General features: G+C 46.0%; 1 protein-coding gene across 2 annotated transcripts in view; it reads left to right on the top strand.

The window, feature by feature from the left end:
- The first annotated feature begins 321 nt into the window (after window positions 1–321).
- KCNJ6 (potassium inwardly rectifying channel subfamily J member 6) overlaps window positions 322–11,989 on the top strand; it is a 162,073-nt gene continuing 150,405 nt past the window's right edge. For both annotated transcript variants that reach the window (XM_055703304.1, XM_055703303.1), the window contains exon 1: window positions 322–660. The gene's annotated coding sequence lies outside the window, so the exon portion shown is untranslated. The remainder of the gene's footprint in view (window positions 661–11,989) is intronic.

Raw genomic sequence — 11,989 nt, 5'->3', positions numbered from 1 at the left:
GCCTCGCCCCCCACGGCAGCCCGCCCGCTCGCGGGGGGGCGGCGCAGGCACCGGCCAGGGCCGCCCCCGCGGAAGGAGCGCACCACCCCCGCCGCCCCGCGCTGCCCGCAGGTGGCGCTGCCGGCAGCCGCGCTCCGACACGCCGCCGCCGCCGCCGCCGCCGCCGCCGCCGCCGCCGCCGCCGCCGCCGCGCCGGCCGGGCTAGCGCAGCCCCCCGGCGCCGGCCGCAGCCCCTGGGCCCGCCCGCGGCCGCCTCCGCGGGGCCGCGCCTCCCCCGCCCGCCCGCCCGCCCGCCGCGCCGCCTCCCCTCGCACCCGCACACACGCAGACACGCGCGGCAGCGCCGCGGCCGTCCGGTCGCCCCCCGCTCTCGCTGCGAGCGGCGCTAAGCGACCCGGAGCGGAGCCCCGCAGCGGGCGGGTGCCGCTGCCCCGGCGTGCCCGTCTGCGCGGCGGCGGAGCGGCGCGGGAGGTGGGCGAGCGGCGTGGGGCATGGAGACGCCCGACAGCATCCTCGGGGCCGTGTGACAGCGAGCGGCGCTCGCACGCGCGCACCCACCGGCCCGGAGCCGGAGCCGGAGCCGGTGCAGAGCCGGGCAGCGCCGCCCTGCCCCGTCCCGCGGGGAGCCAGCATGGAGTGAGAGCAGCGTGCCGCCGCCAGGTAAGGCGGGGGGGGTTACCCGAAGGGAGGCGGAGGAGGTGCTGGCTCGGGGCTTGCGTTTCGGTGCCTGTACCCTCACGGCTCGTTGCCGCCGCGGTCCTCCAGCCCCCCCCCACCCCCCCGCCCCCAACCGCCCTTCCTCAAGCCCCCCCGGCAGTCACAGCGGCAGTGCGGGGGGATGCGGGGTGCGTTACTTATGTAACCGGGGGGCGAGCAGCCTCGGCCGCTTTCCGCTGGGCAAGCGGCGAGGTGGCGGCGGGGGAGCCGCGGCTGAGGGGGACACGGCGGGAGGGCCGGGCCGGCCCCGGGGGGGCCGTTTCCAGCTGCCGTCGCGGGAGCCTCCCGTGTGTGAGCCCCGGCCCCACGCCCTCGGGTACAGCGCTGCCGCCGCGACGGGGCCGGGGCTCTGGCGGCCTCCCCTCGCCTCGGGGCTCGACAGCGGGCACCCGCGGGCGGGGGCGACAAGGGACGACGTCTCGCCCGGCCGCCCCCTCCCCATCGGCGCTCCAGCGGCAGTGCCGAAACCGGGAAGAACTTCAAAGCGGGGTGGCGGGGATGTTGTTTTGGCTGCTCCGATCTCACTCCTTCTCTGGGAGGGCAGTGGGGGGCGGCTGCGCTGCGGGGAGCTGGGGTCACGCTGGGCCCGAGGCGGGCAGCGCTCAGGGCAGTCGGGGCGAGGCTGAGGGGAGCCGGAGCTAGGCTGAGGGGGCGGCGGCCCCGGCCCCGCTGGGCGGGCAGGGAAGGGAGAGCCTCCGCCGGGGGAGAGGGGCAGCGGGAGTGGAGGGAAGATGCTCACGAAGGGGTGCCCGTCTCCTCTTGATCGGAGGGAGAGCGAGCTCGGTATCACCATGGCGACCTGAGGGAGGAAAAATCTAAATAAATAAATAAGTAAGAGATAACTCCCCCCTTCCCCTCCCCCGGCACCCGCCGCCGCCCCTTCCCGGCCAGGTCCGGTCCCAAAGGTGGGGGAAAGATATCACAGACAAAACTTCCCTCTCGTTGGAAAGGGGAGCGACGAAGAGCCTTGGGACCCTGGTGGGGAAGGGGGCACTGTACAGGCTCAGCGAGCCGCGGCTGTCCCCGAGTCGCTATGCGCGGAGCCTCCGGCCGCGGCGGGCAGAGGAAGCTGCTTCGAGGCGAGCTGTTCGTGGCTGCTTATTGCTGTGCCAGCCGTGCCCCGCAGCGTCCCGCTGCCCGGCGCTCCTCGGCCCCGCCGCGTACCGCCAGCCCCGGGGCTTTGCCACCGGCTGCGGGCCCGGCCCGACCCCGCTTCAGCACCGCGGACAGCGGCGGCAGCGGCGGCAGCGCGGGCGGGGGGGAACGGCGGGCAGCGGGGGCAGCGGGGGAACGGCGGGCAGCGCGGGCAGCGCGGGCAGCGCGGCTCCCGGCGGCAGGCAGGGAGCCGTCCGGGGGCTTTGCATCGGGGCCCTGCGCTGGGAGGACCGGGGGAACCCCGCGCCTCCCTCTGCTAGAGTCAGCCCTGAGCACAGTGCCGCTCCCCGCCGGGTGCCGGGAGCCAGAGGAAGCCTCACCTAGGGCCGCTAAACTTTCCTGAGCTAAATGCATGCAAGAGCTGAGAGCAAACACGTTAATGAATGGTACCTTTTACACGTACTTGCTCGAGGTTGTTTCTTACGACTCGTTTGCAGTGGTTCTTTGTGACTTGTTATGGTGAACTGCTTCCCCAGTAAGACTGTTCACACGCACATCCATAAAATGAGTCCTGCAGAAATTGTGAAAAATATGGATTCTCGACTTGTTTTCCTTAAGAAAACTTGTTGAGAAATTGCACTTGAAGAAATTGCACTCTTAGCGCAGGGAGCTATCCCACTGCTGAGGTACACAATTAGACAGGTGGAGTTTCTGCCAGTCAGACAGACACGATCAACTAATCATAAAAAAAACCTCCTGATCATAAACTGTTCTCCACAGGCATTTGGTGACCAGTTTAAAAAAACACACTAAGTGGAGGAAAAAGGTATTCAGGTTAGTGATAATTCACCAGAAGCCAAGATATACTTATTGCATTGATAGGTTTTAAATTATTGTCTTAGTTTTCCTATACATATCTCATGCTAGCAGTTACATATGCAATTATAGCTTGAGACTATGAAAAAATATTCTAGAAAAGCCAACAGCATAATGAATAATATTCACTGGGGAAGATAGCAATGGATTAGTCACTTTTCTGCTGTTCACCATGTCAGGATGTTCTTTTTGCGTTAAGCAAACAAGATTTATTTAATCTCGCCTCGGTCCTGATAGGCAGTAAACTATAGATACATGTAGAATTATTGGTTTTGAATCCAAATCCCCAGCCTCTTGAGGTTATGCTTTAACTATAAGCAAGCTGTCAAATCACACCAGCTACTGGGTTCCTCCTTTGTTATAAATTGTCTGTTTCAAATAAGTCCTAGCCTAGCAGAGACAACCACATAGGTGAGTCTTACTCTAGCATGGGAGTTAGTTGGGCTTTGTACTTATGCAGGGACTCCAAGCAAATTTATGTCTTAAGAATAACAGGTTCAGGGCTTTTTAACTGTAGAAGCACATTTTGCCCTAACTATACTTCTTGACAAGCCAATTGAACTAGTCAGTTAAGCCTTTATGGAAATGGAGACCTGAATTTTTTAATGATGGGCCTCACATTTTCAGACCTATCTCAAAAGGATGGAAATAAAGGATTGAACTGTAAGTATGGGCTTGGGAACTCATTACTTTCCTGTGGGAAAATGAGGAAAAGTAATAGAACACGACTCTTCAGGGCAATTACCAGATCATTTATAATACTTGAAGCTATTGATTTTGTTATGTAAGACAATACTCCTGCAGTGTCAGAATAATTTTATCAGATAATTACGAAATGATTTTGCCTTATAAGCAACATTAAATAAATTAATTATAGCAACATCAACAGAAAATTCCACAAGCACAACCTTAATTGGTTTAGTAAAAGACAGAATTCTTTGTGGAATTTCTGCCAGTGCATTTACACCACATTCAATATGAGCCTCCCAAGTTGCATGATTTCTCAGGAGTTGTTTATGTGCTTCTATGAAAGTAAGAAGTAAAAGAATTCATCTTAGCATTTGCTCAAATAAATTAAACTATGTCTTAAGTAATAATGGTTGAGGCGTTGTAGAGAACACATTTCTACGTTATTATTTCTTTAATTTTCATTGTTAAAAGCTTGGGAGCTCTGTTCAGCATTTTCATCATCTGCTTGATACAGAATGTTGCATTTTAATTGGGACAATTAAACACCAGCAGTTTTTAGAAATAGATATGGTTTAGGCTAATGTGTTTGTTGCATTTATGTTGTACGATTTTTACTAGTGGAGGCAGCCTGATAATAGAAAACAATATTCCTAGTTTATTAAGTATCAGTATTTTAATGTTGATCATGCAGAAAGAGACCAAGAGACCTTCTTAAACAATGAATGCTAAATTTACCAAACAGTAAGCTCAGGAAAAGAGTTTTAATCTCATTCCCACTTGATAGTGACTTCCTGGGAGACTTGGGTTTTTCCTCAAAACTGTGCATCAGATGCTTTACTAGAATGCTTTTCATATTGGAAATACAATGTTATTATATGTGTGTTATGAATAGCTGGAATAAAAGCATTGAACAACAAGAGGTTCCATTTCAAAGCAGATAATTTTAACATTAATGGCTGTTGCGACCTACATGGAATGCCAGCCAATAGCAATCGAGGTAAGCACAGCTGAAACTGTCAAATCAAAGGCATAAAAACTGTCATCAGTTATATTTCCTCACACCAACCAATAAAACATTGTAATTATTTTAAAAAATTCAGAATAAAGTCAGATTTATGGGATTGCTACTTTCCCTTAGTTAAGTTAGCCATAAACAAGTAGTGCAGGATCAGACCCATATCAATTTGTGGCAACAAGTCTAACCATTCCATCAGTTTAAAAGCAAAGCAAAACATGTTTAGATCAGCTGTTTATACAGGTCACTATGATGAAGGAGAAACTGAGAGAGGGGAAATTATATTATGCTTGAAAGAGATATCATGGCTCATAAGGGTGCTGGACTAGATCCTGTGTAAAAAGGACCTCTTCAGTAGTAAGTAAACATTAGATCAAGTCTAATGAAAAATTATTTTCTTGAACAGTAGGCCCATTAAAATGTCAAGTGATGTTGTAGCTATCAAGTGTGTAGGCAGGACTACCCCATATGGTCCAAGACAAAGGCAAGCTAAGGAGCTGGGTTGTGCAATTGTGAAAGGTGAGAGCAAACACTGGCAACTGAAATGACAAGGAATCTTTAAAACAAGGCCTCAGGCACACCCCTCCTTATGAGCAGAAGAGGCAGAAAAATCAGGTTTCAGTTTTTGCAAATTACAAAGAGGAAGAACTTTTAACTTTCTACAACAATTAGATTTCTGTCTTCAGGCTAAATTTTCATTTCTGTGAAATCTAAAGTTGAGTGAGGCTGGACCCAAAGCATATATTTCATATTTCAGCATAGTCACAGTCTAAAGACTGGATTTCATGGGTTGGTTTCATAGTCAGTCGAGTGTCATTGTTAAAGATGTACCATCAGAAAAAAAAAAAAAAAACCAACAAAAAACCCCACAAAAAACCAAACACACAAACCCACAAACAAAACAAAACCCCAAAAGAAACCCCACACCATAACAAACAAAATAACCACTCCAAAACGCAGAGATAAACTTCAAACCTTACTCTCCAGTTATAACTGTAATTATCAAAACCATACTCAATAACCTAGAATTAGCACTTCTACTTAATCCTACACACCAGCGTGGGAGGCAAAAAGGAGGAGAACAGTGTAGTTCTGATGCAGCTAGATAAACATGTATTAATGATTAGTAGAGAGGTCAAAATTAGAACTATTAGAACTAAAAGTTAAGAAAACTCTTAAAAAGCTTCTCTCCCCAAATAAAAATGTTTATACAATTAACTGGAAAATAGAATGCTTTACCTTTATATTGCCTGTAAATATTTCGTCTGTGCCAATAATCAAGGACCTAAGCTTCTATGTCCTACCAACTTCCAGCATTTTGGTCCCTGTGAAAAGACTCATTCAGTGTATGTATAGTTATTACCCTAACTTAACCCCTGTCACAAACCTGTAATGACCTCAAAACGAAACCTAATAAACAGTACTGAATCTGAGAATTATGAGATCATTTCACAGAACTTTAGAAAAAATAGATTAGAAGGGGCATCTGGAGATCTCTAGTCAAACTTCACCAGTGCCAAGCAGAAGGGAATAATCCCTTCCTTCAACCTGCTTGCTAATTTGTTACTAATGCATCCCAGTATACGTTCAGCCTTCATGGCTGTAAGAGTATACAGCTGATCCATGTGCAACTTGCTGTCTGTAGAACCCACAGTTCCTATCATGCAGTGTTGCTACCTAGTGAGTTGGTTCCCAGCCTTCCTCTTTTCCAGGTACAGGAGTTGTCCATGTTCAACTTTTTTAAGTTCTTGCTAGCCCATTCCTCTTGCTTGTCTAGATCCCTCTGAGTAACTTCCCTACCTTCCCTGTGCATCAACTGCTCCTTCCAGTTTGGTGTCATCTGGAGGCTGGTTGAAATGCCTTTGGTCCTGTTGTCCAGGTCACTGATAAAGGCATTAAAGCTGACTCCAATAGGTATCAACCCTCAAGGAACACCATGACCTGTTAGACTGGGAACAGTAGACCCTTCAAGTTCAAAGGTCTAGCTAATTTTCCACCCCTCCTTACAGTCTGCCCATCCAGTTCATTTGTCCTTGTTTGGCTAGCAGAAGCTATGGGGTAGTGTTGAAAGTCTTGCTAAAGACTTACTACACTCCCCTCATCCACAGACCCAGACATTTTATTGTAGAAGGCTGTCAAACTGGCCAAGCATGATTTGCCAAGGGATAAACCAAAGCTGAGTGTTCCTGATCATGTTCTTGTCTTTCATGTGTCTGTAAATAGCTTTTTTGAGAATATCTCCACAGTTTTGCCAAGGACTGAAGAAAGGCTAATCTGCCCGTAGTTCCACCTTCTTATCTGTCTTAAAAGGAAGGTATATAATTTTCCTGTTTACAGTCATAGGGGAACTCCTTATGTATTTTGATTTTTAATATTCTCATGTTTGTTATTCTCATTTTTAAATTTGATAATTTCTTCCACATTGAGTATCCTTGTCTCTTGCTGCTAACTTTGCTGATTCTCCGGGATTAACTTCATTTTCTGTGTGAATAGTGGATCACTGGATGATTACTTGGCAATCTTTCCCAAATTTGTGCCATATTTCTAGGTTTATATTTCATTTGTAAAGATTTCTCTTGCAGAAAGTAGGTGTACAGCATCCCAGCCCAGAAATAGATTTGGAATTTTCCTTTATAAAATGTTACCTTTATAAAATTCCCACCCTCACTAAATACTTCAGCTATATTCTTCTGTGTGCATGTGCACTGAAATAGGAAGCTACATAATTTTAAGAAACTTTCAACACATTTGCAGCAAAGCAAAGGTAAATGTTAAAAAATGTTTAATCATCCACTTGGCAAATGTTTGTTATGTGAGTAGCTCTGCGCTACTGAAGTCCATAGAGCTGTCTGGGCATATACAGTTATATATAGGTGTATAGGAGTCTTGGTTCAGTTAGTTCTGAGTCCTTACTATGAGCTTTGTTTCTTCTGATATATTTAACTGTATATTTTTTATACTAGTCACACATAAAAGGTAGCTGCTGCTTTTGAACTGAATGAGTTTTCCTACTCATTTCAGTGGGGATAAATTGAAACCCTTAATTAAATTTTGTCACCTATATCAATCTTTGTGGAAGAATTTTAGCTTAGTGATAATTTCCTCATAGACATATCCTTGTGGGATAATAATTGAAAATGTGAATTAACTGCACTACCACGTAATTAGGGGTTTTTTTCTAAGACAGTGAAATTTCTGGTTGACTTATTTACACTGCTACAGTAGGGACTTGAATTAAACTACTGCCATTTCAGTCCACTAATAAAAGCACAGAAAGAGCATTGCAAAGAATTCTGAAACAGATGTACCCCTGCTCTTCTATGCTTTTGATCAGACTGGTTTCTCCAGCTTCTTTCTTAGTTCTATGAACAGAAGTGTCTTTAGATTATACCCTGGCCACCAGAGCTGTTTCAGGTACTTGAACTAAATACTCATTATTTACTCCCCCTCAAGTGGCTGATCTTTCCCTTGCCTTCACTTCCCCTCGCACCTCTCCTGCTCCTTATGTCTGTACCAAAAAGTATTTTTTCTTAATTCAGTTTGTCAGGGCTGCTGAACAAAGCCTTTATCCCCACTGGGCCTCTGGAAATGTCTCATGGTTACCCTCCATACTTGAAGAGCCTTTCCACATCCCTCCTGAAGGTTCTCTTTTCCTCAATGTGTGTTAATATGAAAGCCTGGGGGTATAAAAGTGTATTGAAAAGTGGATTGTTGTGGAAAGGTATCCTGTTGTGAGGAGTAGGCAAATTCTAATTTTCCCACATTAGAAGGGAGTAAACTCTGTCCACTAGTACATGTCCTCACCTATACTGAAATGATTTTCATTTCCCCACTGGAATGATATACTCTGCCTCCTACTGGAATTATATTTTGTCACCAAGATCATGCAGGGGTGTAGTGCGAAGAAGTGCTAAGAGACACTTCAGAGCACTAGCCACAAGCAGACAGAGTACTCAATTTTCTAAACAAAAAGCAATTATGGCCCTTATTAACCTGTAGCCTTTCTACAGGCAATGGGACATGATCAAAGAACACAGTCCTTACTAAAAAAAAACCCACTAAGCAGAATCACAGTTTAGGAAACAAAGCAGCCATGTCAGGACAGTGTCTGGGAGAGTGATGTTGGAGGTCTCTGTTTATTCTCTCTCAGACTCATCAAAGACACTGAGTGTTCAGATGACACACATTCAGTTTAAAGTCAAATAATAATTTCTCCTAATTACTATCACTGTGAACTTTTAAGTAGTATCTCAAAGTGAAGCTCCCCTGCCTCTAGCAACTCCCACAGAAGGAAGAATATTTCAAGCTTAGCATGGCTACAGTAGATGCATCACGCAGCATCTTACAGCTCTACATTATTGACAGTGCCATAAAAAGAAGATACGATGAGAAGAGATGCAGGCCTAAGTAACTCCCAATTTGCATGCCATGCATTCTCACTGGTGTTGTATGGGATGGATCATAGAAGACAGAAACTCAGACACTTGCTGAATACAACAATCATATACTGGGCAGAAATTGTATCCCTACAGAGCTAGTTCCTCAGCATGGGTGGGCACAGGTATGGGAAGCTGACACACAGATGAAACAGAGTGTTTTCCTAGTCTCGGTCAGGTTCTCTGTTGACACAGACAATACAGCTGCTTTGAACTATACTGGCTGGCTCTTGGTGCCTTCAGTCTAGTGCCATGGGTGGCGAACATCAGATTCCAAAAGCTTCCAATGTGATCTTGACTTAAAGCTATGCCCACTTGGAGATTTCTGAATGTCAGAAGAATGCCACCGTCAACTATTGCAAATGGTCAACTATTTGCACCAAACTAGGGCCACAGGAATCTAATACTAATTATGCAATTAAGCCTGTTTTTTGTCAGGTCACTGACTTAAACCCACAGGCTGCAGCGTTTTATTACATACACAGAGAGATGGACATTTTGTCTGGTAAAATTTCCTCTAATCCAAATAATCCCTGTTAAAGAACTTCATTCTCTTAGCTGTCACAAACTGAAGCTGTTCACCTTTATAATGAAATTCATTGCTCCTTTCCACTGTCACTTTCCTCATCAAGTAATTCTTGTCTTTCCATGCTGCTGCAGTATTATATAACCAGCCATGTGCAAAAGCTGGATGCAAACCCAGCTTAAGAGCCAAGCTCAACACAGCAGAGCCACATTCAGTTATCTATTTGGACAAAGGTACAAACTCTCAGTTGACCAGTTCCCATTAGAAAGTAACAGTGTTCAATTGTTCTAAGTCCAATCCTCCCCTGCCTTGAACTCTGGAGAGTCACATATATACCTATGAAAATCAGGATGAGAAACTTTGACAGCCACTTTGCAAGAGTGTGAACAGCATGCAGAAACACTAGAGCAGGTCTCCAAAACAGCATATTGGCATTAGCATGAGGAAAATTAAACCCTCCATCTCAATCAAACTAATTCCCCAAGATGCAACGTTTGTATGTGCATCTTTTGCATATACAGGGCATGATGCACTGGAGAACCAGGTCTGCTGCTGATAAAAGGCAGTAAAATTACAATGAAAATGAGAGAAGTGGTGGGATGGAGAGAGCAAAGTACAAGAGAACACATCAGCTTTGTAAACTTGCTAAAATTTCAGTGAAGGAGTTTTAGTCTTTCCTTCAGCAAGGGTGTGAATTTCTCCCAATGTGTCTAAACAGAGATTAAAAGAAAACAGAAAGGTCAAATATCATGAGTAGCAATACTGATTACTTACTAAAATCCTTCTAAGATGCACATAACGCATTAAGATGAGTTCTGGGCTTATAAAGCATGACACAAAATGCAATGTAGAGACTGAACTGTGGCTAAGCTACTTTCAGATCCGAGAGTTTGATGTGGCACTGCTCCCTGGAGAGTTAATCCTATCAAGAGGCAGGACTCCTTCAGACACAGGCACACCCTCCAGCTAACGCTGCTAGACAACTTTTAGAACCCAAGTTAACAGCTCCTTACAACAAAGTGTTCCACCATTAATTCACCACAGGATTCAATGTCTCACAACAAAGCAGCAGAATTCATCTAGGCCAACAGTTTGGTAAGCCACTAGCCCAGCAGCTCTCAAGAGCTCTCAAATACAAGTTTCAGGAGACAGTTTACAAGTTTTGCAATGTACATATAAGAGAGTGATGAACACAGGCAGTTCCACAAGAAGTATCTTGTCTCTCAACTCTTTGCAAACTGCATCACTGACAGTGGCAGATGAGGTCAATGCTTTATCCAAAGCCTTCGACTACATTTGCAAGGGCTGTATTTCCCTTTCCATGAAGATCAAAACGGGAAAGATATTCAGCACCGGACACACCACTGAGTAGAATTTCATAAGACTCATGAAGGAAAGCTGTAAGATTGGGTCACCAGATGAAACAATGGTCACAAACATTTTAACACAGGAAACCTCAAAGACAGAGACAGTAGATGACTATAGGTTTTGCAACAGTACCAGTAACAGAATAGGAGGAAGAGGAGGGATAAAGTTGGCTACATCCATCTTTGAAGGCAGACAGTTTCCAGCTCCTGAGTAATCATCTACTGAGATCGGGAGCAGACACATCATCCTGGTAGGCAGAAAAAAATCTATTCCAAATCTATTATGAAAGGACTCCTCAAGAATTTAGAGGATGTGTTGCTGCCAAACAGCCTGAGTCTAAACTAACTGAAAAGTTAGGCTTACCCGCACCACTAATAGCCCTTCTTACTCTAGACACTGCTACTACCTTGAATGAGCAAATCAAAATTAATTAGGAAGCTCAGAGAGCAAAGGACTTAGGGAAACACATAAACATCAGGAATATGGTCTTGGCCAGTTCTTTTAGTGAAGGGCCAGGCTCATGAAGGGATAAGAGCAGGGGTTCAGGCCCCCTGCTCACATGGTATGGTGGGATGGAGGGTGGCTTCTTTGACTGCAGAATGGTGTTCCATCAGCTAGTGATAAAAGGAGTGCCACCTCCTGACAAAGAGAAAGGAAGGCCACCTTTGCTTACAAACTTCCTCCTGGAGGAGGATTTTAACTGCCCTTGAAGGGAAGGATGACAGAAAATTTCAGGAGAAAATTATTCACCAAAAGGGTTGTCAAGCATCGGAACAAGCTGCTCAGGGAAGTGGTTGAGTCACCATCCCTGAAGGTATTTAAGAGATGTGTAGACGTGGTGCTCAGGGACATGTTTTAGTGGTGGACTTGGTAGTGTTAGGTTAACGGTTGGACTCGATGATCTTAAGGGTCTTTTCTAAATGATTCTATGATCCTAGGTATGTGTAAGCACCTGTAACTTTGACAAGGACCTAAAATCAAAAGCATGCATAGGGCCATTCATGAAAACGTCATAAAAGGGATAAAGTGAATGAATTAGTCAATCCATTGAACAAGTCTGATTATTTCCCTTTCATTTCCTGTCTTTCTTGCGCTACCACAGATACCTTACTAAATGATCAAGGTAACAAGTTAACTGGTGCAACAGAGGCTTGAAGAGGTGGCTGACACAGTAGGTTTCTTCAGTGCTTATCCAGCCATGTTACGTATAGGGAAAGACTAGATACAAATGTCGAGGTAATAATAGAAAAGGAAAGGAACAAGGTG

Source organism: Falco cherrug, chromosome 2 (genome assembly GCF_023634085.1).
Source record: "Falco cherrug isolate bFalChe1 chromosome 2, bFalChe1.pri, whole genome shotgun sequence".
Taxonomy (NCBI): Eukaryota; Metazoa; Chordata; class Aves; order Falconiformes; family Falconidae; genus Falco; species Falco cherrug.
The sequence above is the reverse complement of the archived record's forward strand: the minus strand, read 5'-3'. Positions and strand labels throughout refer to the sequence as shown.